The sequence below is a fragment of the Lithobates pipiens genome, unplaced genomic scaffold (genome assembly GCF_037356315.1).
Source record: "Lithobates pipiens isolate NorthernLeopardFrog02 unplaced genomic scaffold, aLitPip1_a1.2 Scaffold_190, whole genome shotgun sequence".
NCBI classification, from domain to species: Eukaryota; Metazoa; Chordata; class Amphibia; order Anura; family Ranidae; genus Lithobates; species Lithobates pipiens.
In genome coordinates this window covers 310,862-320,208 of record NW_027507765.1, presented here as the reverse complement: position 1 = coordinate 320,208, position 9,347 = coordinate 310,862, and the positions used below count along the sequence as shown (strand labels likewise).

The 9,347-nt window shown below is 48.2% G+C and overlaps 1 non-coding gene across 1 annotated transcript; it reads left to right on the top strand.

Moving 5' to 3' along the window:
• The first annotated feature begins 481 nt into the window (after positions 1-481).
• On the top strand, positions 482-553 carry TRNAR-UCU (transfer RNA arginine (anticodon UCU)). The gene has a single exon. It is a non-coding gene; the product is annotated as a tRNA-Arg (tRNA).
• The last annotated feature ends 8,794 nt before the right edge of the window (positions 554-9,347 follow it).

Sequence of the window (9,347 nt, the reverse complement as noted above, 5' to 3'; positions counted from 1 at the left end):
ATGACATCAATGCACAATTGGATTCCTGCTTTACTCAACAACGGGCAACACTGACTGTTGATCCCAATGTTGAAAGTCGTAATAATCAGACCCGTCTTCACCTACGGGAATTATTCCAGGTACCAATCTCCAGTGATTTAATAGGCCGGGCCAACATGGCGTGCAGGCGTGGGGGTTCAGGTGTCTCGGCATTGCTGGCGTTGTGTGTTAAGCTGCGCGGGCGCAGTTATTTAGTTATTATATTATTAGTAGTGCAGTGTTATTATAGTGTGTGATTGTAGTGCAGTGTTATTATAGTGTGTGATTGTAGTGCAATGTTAGTATAGTGTCTATGGGCAGCACAGAGGCTTAGGGGTGAGTCTTGCAGCAATGGGGTCCTTGGTTCAAATCCTGACCAGGACACTATCTGCATGGAGTTTGCATGTTCTCCCTGTGCTTGCGTGGGTTTCCTCCCCCACTATGAAAGACATGCAACTTTTTTGCGTTGGTGGTGCAGTGGTGAGCATAGCTGCTTTCTAAGCAGATGACCCGGGTTCGATTCCCGGCCAACGCCCTCTCCAAGATGTCTGCCTCACCTTCTCGGTGTATGGAGTCCCCAGGGGGGAAAGTGCTGTACAAATTAAGTGTTGAGTATCTATGAAAAAGGAAAGAGATTGTGGGACTTTATATGAAGCACACTACTAAATGAAACAAACCAATGAGAACAAAAGTTGTTTAATTACACAGAGCATATATACATATAAATTGGTAGAGAAGGTATATATAATGTAATATAATAAAAAAGGGTCTTGACAGATATCATCAAAACAATTGATAGTCCTCAATTATTCCAACATGAGACACATAATAATGGACCTTGCGTATGTGGGCCCAAATTGTACCGCTAACATTTATACATGGATAAGAATGATTCGTTATAATAAAATACAAATATTGCATGTAGTTACTGTGATGTAGCATCGTAAGAAAGCTCTACGCGTTTCGTAGAGAAAGAGGCTGATTCTTATCCATGTATAAATGTTAGCGGTACAATTTGGGCCCACACACCCAAGGTCCATTATTATGTGTATCATGTTGGAATAATTGAGGACTATCAATTGTTTTGATGATATCTGTCGAGACCTTTTTTATTATATTACATTATATATACCTTCTCTACCAATTTATATGTATATAGGCCCTTTGTAATTAAACAATTATTGTTCTCATTGGTTCGTTTCATTTAGTAGTGTGCTTCATATAAAGTCCCACAATCTCTCCTTTTTCATATATACTCAACACTTAATCTGACAGAGGCTTCTTACCATGTGATCAGCTGTGACCAATCACAGCTGATCATCGCGTGAACCAGGAAATGCTGGTAAACGGCATTCCTCAGTTCGCTCTGACAGGGAGAGCCGATTGGCGGGGGTCTGTGCTGATAATCAGCACATTGATTATCAGCACAATCAGCACAGCCCCCATCAAATGTACCCATCAGCTGCCAATCGGTGCCCAGTAGCTGCCAGTCAGTGCCCCATCATAACCTCTTTCAGTGCCCAATAAAGTGCCAATCAGTGCCCACCACAGTGCAAATCAGTGCCCACTATAGTGCCAATCAGTGTCAATCACAGTGCCAATTAGTGCACAGCATTAACACCTGTCAGTACCTGCCCATCAGTGCCATCTATTAGTGTCCATTAAATCCACCAATCAGTGCCGCCTATCAGTGCCCATCAGTGCCGCCGGTCAGTGCCCATCAGTGCCACCGGTCTGTGCCCATCAATGCCACTGGTCTGTGCCCATCAATGCCGCCGGTCAGTGCCCATCAATGCCGCCAGTCAGTGCCCATCAGTGCAGCCTGTCAGTGGCCATCAGTGCTGCATATCAGTGCCACCTATCAGTGCCCATCAATGCTGCATGTGAGTGTCGCCTATCAGTGCCCATCAATTGCCTACTCATCAGTGCCCATCAGTGCCGCCTCATCAGTGCTCATCAGTGAAGGAGAAAACGACATTTTATAACAAAAACAAAGAAAAACTTTTTCTTTTTTCAACAATTTTGGTCTTTTTTTTTAGTTTGTTTAGTAAAAAATAACCCCCCCCCCCCCCCCCCCCCCAGAGGTGATCAAATCCCACCAAAAGAAATCTCTATTTTGTGGGAAGAAAATGATAAAAATGTCGATTGGGTACAGTGTTGTATGACCGCGTAATTGTCATTCAAAGTGCGGCAGCGCTGAAAGCTGAGACTTGCCCTGGGCAGGAAGGGGGTGGCAGTGCCCCCCCGGTATTGAAGGGGTTCATTTAGTGGTGCGCTTCATATAAAGTCGCACAATCTCTCTCCTATCTCGGTGTAGCAGAGATGGAGGTCTATGAACTGTCATAGTCATCGCCTCATACAAAGTCACAACTGCTTTTAGGTTTTCTTTTTTCGGGGAGAAAATCTGAACGGTGGAATAAAATGTAAACCAAAACGAATGAAGTGAATGTGTCGGATGTTTGTAGAGATTTTATTAACCACTTGCCGCCCGCCCTATAACAAAATGACGGTGGCAAAGTGGTTTCATAATCCTGATCGGACGTCATATGACGTGATCAGGATTCTGAGCCGCTGCGCGCCGCCGGTGGGCGCGCATCGCGGCGATCGTTGCTGCGGGGTGTCAGTCTGACCCCCCGCAACTACGATCACGGTAAAGAGTCTCAGATGGAGACTCTTTACCACGTGATCAGCCGTGTCCAATCACAGCTGATCACAGTGTAAATAGGAAGAGCCGGTGATCGGCTTTTCCTCACTCGCGTCTGTCAGACATGAGTAGAGGAGAGACGATCGGCTGCTCCTCTGACAGGGGGGGGGGTCTGTGCTGATCGATTATCAGCACAGCCCCCCCCAGGATGCCCACACTGGACCACCAGGGACGCCACCAGACCACCAGGGATGCCCAGCACAAGGTAATCCTCCCTAGACCACCAGGGATGCCAGTCAGTGCCCACAATGGATGCCAATCAGTGCCCACAATGGATGCCAATCAGTTCCCACAATGGATGCCAATCAGTGCCCACAATGGGCATCACTGATTGCCATGCATTATTGTTTGGCACTAACTGGCATCCATTAATACAGTATAAAACAATACAATGCCGCCTATCAGTGCCCATCTGTGCCGCCTATCAGTGCCCATCTGTGCCGCCTATCAGTGCCCCCCACTTATATCAGAGTTCCCCTTAAATCAGGGTTTCCAAAACCCCCCTTACATCATAGTTCACATAGCACCCCTTACATCAGAGTCCGCAGAGCACCCCTTACATCAGAGTCCGCAGAGCACCCCTTACATCAGAGTCCGCAGAGCCCCCTTACATCTGAGTCCACAGAGCCCCCCTTACATCTGAGTCTGCAGAGTCCCCCTTACATCTGAGTCCACAGAGCCCCCCTTACATCTGAGTCTGCAGAGTCCCCCTTACATCTGAGTCCACAGAGCCCCCATACATCTGAGTCTGCAGAGCACCCCTTATATCAGAGTCCAGAGAGCTCCCCTTACATAAGAGTCAGCATAGCTCCCCTTACTTTAGAGTCTGCAGAGTCCCCCTTACATCAGAGTCTGCAGAGCAACCCTTATATCAGAGTCCGCAGTGCTTCCCTTACATCAGAGTCTGCAGAGCACCCCTTACATCTGAGTCCCCCTTACCTTAGTGTTCTCACTTGGAGGGGGGAGACTTCAGTTACAGACAGTGATCAGCTAGCTGCTGGGCTTCACATTCCCCACCCACACATACCTTTTCTGTACCACAGAGGGGTGGGGGCAGGAAAAAGAAGAGCAGATTGAGTCCTCTCTCCTCTCCTGTCCATTGGGGGGGTAACTGTGCTGGCTCGGCAGTGTGAAAGAAAGTGTCATAGACACTCAGCTTAGACAGCTGCAGTCAGCCCTCCAGGCAATTGGCAACCCTGGTGATTATGGTGTGCCCAGGCACACCCAGCCCATGTGCACACCTATGGACTCAGCTTGTGGTACTTAGCTACTTGGCAAGCCACAGTCCAGTCTGAAGGTGTCCGGGTTTTAGTCGGTCTGATATCCGGACATATGATTGAAAAGCCAGACTGTCCGAGTGAATTCCTGTCAGGGGGGCAACCCTATGCGTGGGTGACCGGCGCTCAATGAAGCCGCTTCACATCGGTCCGGGGCGGCCGCGGAGCGGATTGCAAACTGCGTGTGCGTGTTTGGGTCCAGTTCACGTGCAAATTCAGACCTGAATCGCACCTGAACCGGTGAACGGACACGCACCGGACTCCGGGCACAAACCCGCGGCTGCACATATGTGAACTCGGCCTCAATTTTTAGAGCCTTTCTGCAGCCAAGCTGTGAAGGAGAGCCTAGGAAATACCTGAAAAGGAGGCGAGTGCTCCACCTACTGGCTGAAAAGGGGAACACAAAACAATCACATCCACCTGCAGGAAACTGTTATTCAAAAGTGTTTATCCACTTCAATACCGGGGGGGGGGGCACTTATACACCTTCCTGCCCAGACCAATTTTCAGCTTTCAGCGATGTCGCACTTTGAATGACAATTGCGCGGTCATGCTACACTGTACCCAAATGACATTTTTATCATTTATTTTCCCACAAATAGAGCTTTCTTTTGGTGGTATTTGATCACCTCTGCGGTTTTTATTTTTTGCTAAACAATTAAAAAAATACCGAAAATTTTGAAAAAAAAATGTTTTTTTTTTGTTTCAGTTTTAAAACTTTGTAAATAAGTAAGTTTTCTCCTTCACTGATGGGCACTGATAAGGCGGCATTGATGGGCACCGATGAGGTGGCACCAATGAAGTGGCACTGATGAGGTGGCATTGATGGATACTGATATTTGGCACTTATAGGTGGCACTGATAGGCGGCACTGATGGGCGACACGGATGGGCACTGATAGGTAGCACAAATTGGCACTGATATAGCTGGCACGGGTGGGCATGGATAGGCGGTATGGATGGGCATGGATAGGCAGCACAGATGGGCATGGATAGGAGGCACAGATGGGCATGGATAGGCGGCACAGATGGGCATGGATAGGAGGCACAGATGGGCATGGATAGGCGGCACAGATGGGCATGGGATAGGAGGCAGGAGTTGTATTTGAGAAGGGCAGATTTGTAGAGGGTAAAGTCCTGCAGGGACTTAGATTTACGCCGTGCTCGCTCAAGAGCATGGCTGTGTCTCCTGAGACTTCCCGTGTCGTCTGTTTGCCAGGGTCGTGGCAGACAGGGCCTGGTTCTGCGTGTAGAAAGACGAGCAAGTGTGGCAAGAACCTGGAATGTACATTGTGGGGAGAGAAGAAGTCTGACACCACCTCCTCTTCCTCCACTGGGTCTGGTGGAGTGAGTCCAAAGGAGGCCACTGTGAGACAGGGCAGCTGGGGAGGTTGTGTCAGATTCCTGGAGCCAGGTTTTGGTTATTATAGCAAATAGGGATGAGCTTGGTGTTCGACTCGAACACCGGCTGTTCGCACGTTCGGCGAATACCGAATGTTATGGGCCGTTCGCGCTAAATTTGTGTGGCGCACACAGCCCACAATGCACTGCGCCATCGCAGTGCATTGCTGGCTCATGATTGGCTAAGCGCCGGCAGCGAGGAGAGCCATAATTGGCCACAGGCAGGATGCTTGTGGCCAATTATAGCTCAGGGGGTTTAGTACACGCCCCACCCTATATAAGGCCGCCAGCGTGGCAGCCTTGTGTAGTGTGTTACGGCGTGCAGGGAAAGAGCAAGATAGGCAGGGACAGTGTGTTCTTTTCTCAGCCAAGTATCTGGAGTGCCAAGCTAGGGACCCAGCAGGAAGCGGGGGTGAAGCTTGAGAAGTATCTGGAGTGCCAAGCTAGAGACCCAGCAGGGAAGCGGGGGTAAGCTTGAGAAGTATCTGGAGTGCCAAGCTAGGGACCCAGCAGGGAAGCGGGGGTGAAGCTTGAGAAGTATCTGGAGTGCCAAGCTAGGGACCTAGCAGGGAAGCGGGGGTGAAGCTTGAGAAGTATCTGGAGTGCCAAGCTAGAGACCCAGCAGGGAAGCGGGGGTGAAGCTTGAGAAGTATCTGGAGTGCCAAGCTAGGGACCCAGCAGGGAAGCGGGGGTGAAGCTTGAGAAGTATCTGGAGTGGTAAGCTAGAGACCCAGCAGGGAAGCGGGGGTGAAGCTTGAGAAGTATCTGGAGTGGTAAGCTAGAGACCCAGCAGGGAAGCGGGGGTGAAGCTTGAGAAGTATCTGGAGTGCCAAGCTAGAGACCCAGCAGGGAAGCGGGGGTGAAGCTTGAGAAGTATCTGGAGTGCCAAGCTAGGGACCCAGCAGGGAAGCGGGGGTGAAGCTTGAGAAGTATCTGGAGTGGTAAGCTAGAGACCCAGCAGGGAAGCGGGGGTGAAGCTTGAGAAGTATCTGGAGTGCCAAGCTAGAGACCCAGCAGGGAAGCGGGGGTGAAGCTTGAGAAGTATCTGGAGTGCCAAGCTAGGGACCCAGCAGGGAAGCGGGGGTGAAGCTTGAGAAGTATCTGGAGTGCCAAGCTAGAGACCCAGCAGGGAAGCGGGGGTGAAGCTTGAGGAGCATCTGGAGTGCCAAGCTAGGGACCCAGCAGGGAAGCGGGGGTGGCGCTTGAGAAGTATCTGGAGTGCCAAGCTAGGGACCCAGCAGGGAAGCGGGGGTGAAGCTTGAGAAGTATCTGGAGTGCCAAGCTAGGGACCCAGCAGGGAAGCGGGGGTGAAGCTTGAGAAGTATCTGGAGTGCCAAGCTAGGGACCCAGCAGGGAAGCGGGGGTAGCACTTGAGGGAGATACCACCGCAAACCTTGGAGGAGCTCAAGGGATTCAGAGTCGGTGAATCAGAGGATCTAGTGAGAAATCGGGAGCTCAGTGGGCTGAAGAACTACAAGAGGCAGTTGTAGTGAAGCTGAAGGAACTGTTACATTGGAGTTGGGAACTGTTAAAGACGGTTGCCATAGGAGACGGCATTCCGGCGCGTGCAGATGTGGCGCCTTGCTGGGGCCTTTCCCCTTCGGCTGTCCTCTCTATTGAAGTCTCGGAGTCTGCCAACTGAATCCACCACTACTTAAGGGTGTCCTGGCCCTGACCCTCTTTTCCCCCAAAAATCTAAAAAAAGGACTGTCAAGAGAAATAAAACCTCTTTTACACCCAAGAAGTGTCCGGCGCCCAATGACTTACACCTTGCACCCGCTATGCCTCCCAAGCAAAAAAAATACAAAAATTCGCCACTGGCAGGGAAAAGGTTGTACCCCGGCGCGTGCGTCTCCGAAAATATCTGAGTAAGCGATCGATGTATCCCGCCATACATGGGTCTTCTGGCGTGACGCAGGCGGTTTGTTGTGGGAGGAGTTATGTCACAGCCGCCATAATGGCGTGACGAGAGAATTGACATAATGTACCCTGCAGAACCTTCAACCTCATTTCTCAATCATAAGACCCCCATTAGTGTCTCCGGGATATTAATAGGGAATGACCGATCATTCTTCCAGAAGAGCATTTGTGAGGTCAGGCACTGATGTTGGACGAGAAGGCCTGGCTCACAGTCTCCGCTCTAATTCATCCCAAAGGTGTTCTATGGAGTTGAGGTCAGGACTCTGTGCAGGCCAGCCAAGTTCTTCCACCCCAAACTCGCTCATCCATGTCTTTATGGACCTTGCTTTGTTGCACTGGTGCGCAGTCATGTTGGAACAGGAAGGGGCCGTCCCCAAACTGTTCCCACAAAGTTGCGAACATGAAATTGCTCAAAATGTCTTGGTATGCTGATGCCTTAAGAGTTCCCTTCACTGGCACTAAGGGGGCCAAGCCCAACCCCTGAAAAACAAACCCCCCAACATAATTCCCCCTCCCCCCGCATCATAATCGCCCCTCCCCCCACACCCTAATCCCCCTCCCCACACCATAATCCCCCCTCCACCAAATGATTTGCACCAGTGCACAAAGCAAGGTCCATAAAGACACGGACGAGCGAGTTTGGGGGTGGAGGAACTTGACTGGCCTGCACAGAGTCCTGACCTCAACCCCCATAGAACACCTTTGGGATGAACTAGAAGTCCGTCGGCACGCGCTGATCGTTCGGTACACAGGCAGAACAACGATCTGTCAGTAGGGAAGGCATGGATCCTGTGTGACACAGATTGGTGCGTTCACCTAGTAAAAACACCTCCCCACACTACTCTGAAACACCGGCTAGGCACACATTTAACCCTTTCATCGCCCCTGATATTAACCCCCCCTTCCCAGCCAGTGTCATCAGTACAGTGACAGTGCATATTTTTAGCACTGCTCACTGCATTAGTGTCACTGGTTCCCACAAAGTGTAAGTTAGTGTTCCGATTGCCTGCCACAATATCGCAGGCCCTGCAATAAGCCGCTGATTGCGGCCATTACTGGTAATAAATAAATAAAAGTCCTGTAAATATATCATATAGTTTGTAGACGCTTTGTATTTTCAATCAATCAAACAATATACGCTTATTGGGGATTTTTTATTTTACTTTTATTTTTTTGTTACCAAAAATATGTAGCAGAATACATATTGGCCTAAATTGATGAAGGAATTAAAAAAAAATTAAATTTTTTTATTGGATGTTTTATAGCAGAATTGTTTTTATATTTATATATATATATATATATATATATAGATTTATATATATATATATATATATATATATATATATAAATAAATATAAAAAAAAATTCAGATTTATTTTTTCTGAATTCCAACAATTTTGGAAAAAATAAATAAAAATAAAATAAATATATATATATATATATATATATATATATATATATATATATATATATAGATAGATATATATAGATATATATATCTATATATATATATATAGATAGATATATATAGATATATATATCTATATATATATATATAGATATATATATATTTTTTTTTTCTTTTTTTTTTTCCAAAATTGTTGGTCTTTTTTTGTTTTTAGCACAAATAATAACCGCAGAGATCAAATACCACCAAAAGAAATCTCTATTTGTGGGGGGGGGGGGGGAAAGGAGATAAATGGTATTTGGGTACAACGTCGCAGGACTGCGCAATTGCCAGTTAAAGTGATTGTAAAGCTTCCAGTAATAAAAAAAATAAAAATAACAAACATGTCACACTTACCTCCGCTGTGCGGTTCGCATTGCACAGAGTCGCCCCGATCCTCCTCTTCTGGGGTCCCTTGTCAGTTCTCGCGGCTCCTCCCCACATCAGATAACCCCCTAGGAGAAGAGCTCTCCTGAGGGGGGGTTTACCTTGCGGGCGCACTCCCGAGTCCAGCATTCGGCCCCGGCACCCGCGTCATTGGATTTGATTGACAGCAGCGGGAGCCAATAGCTGCACTGCTA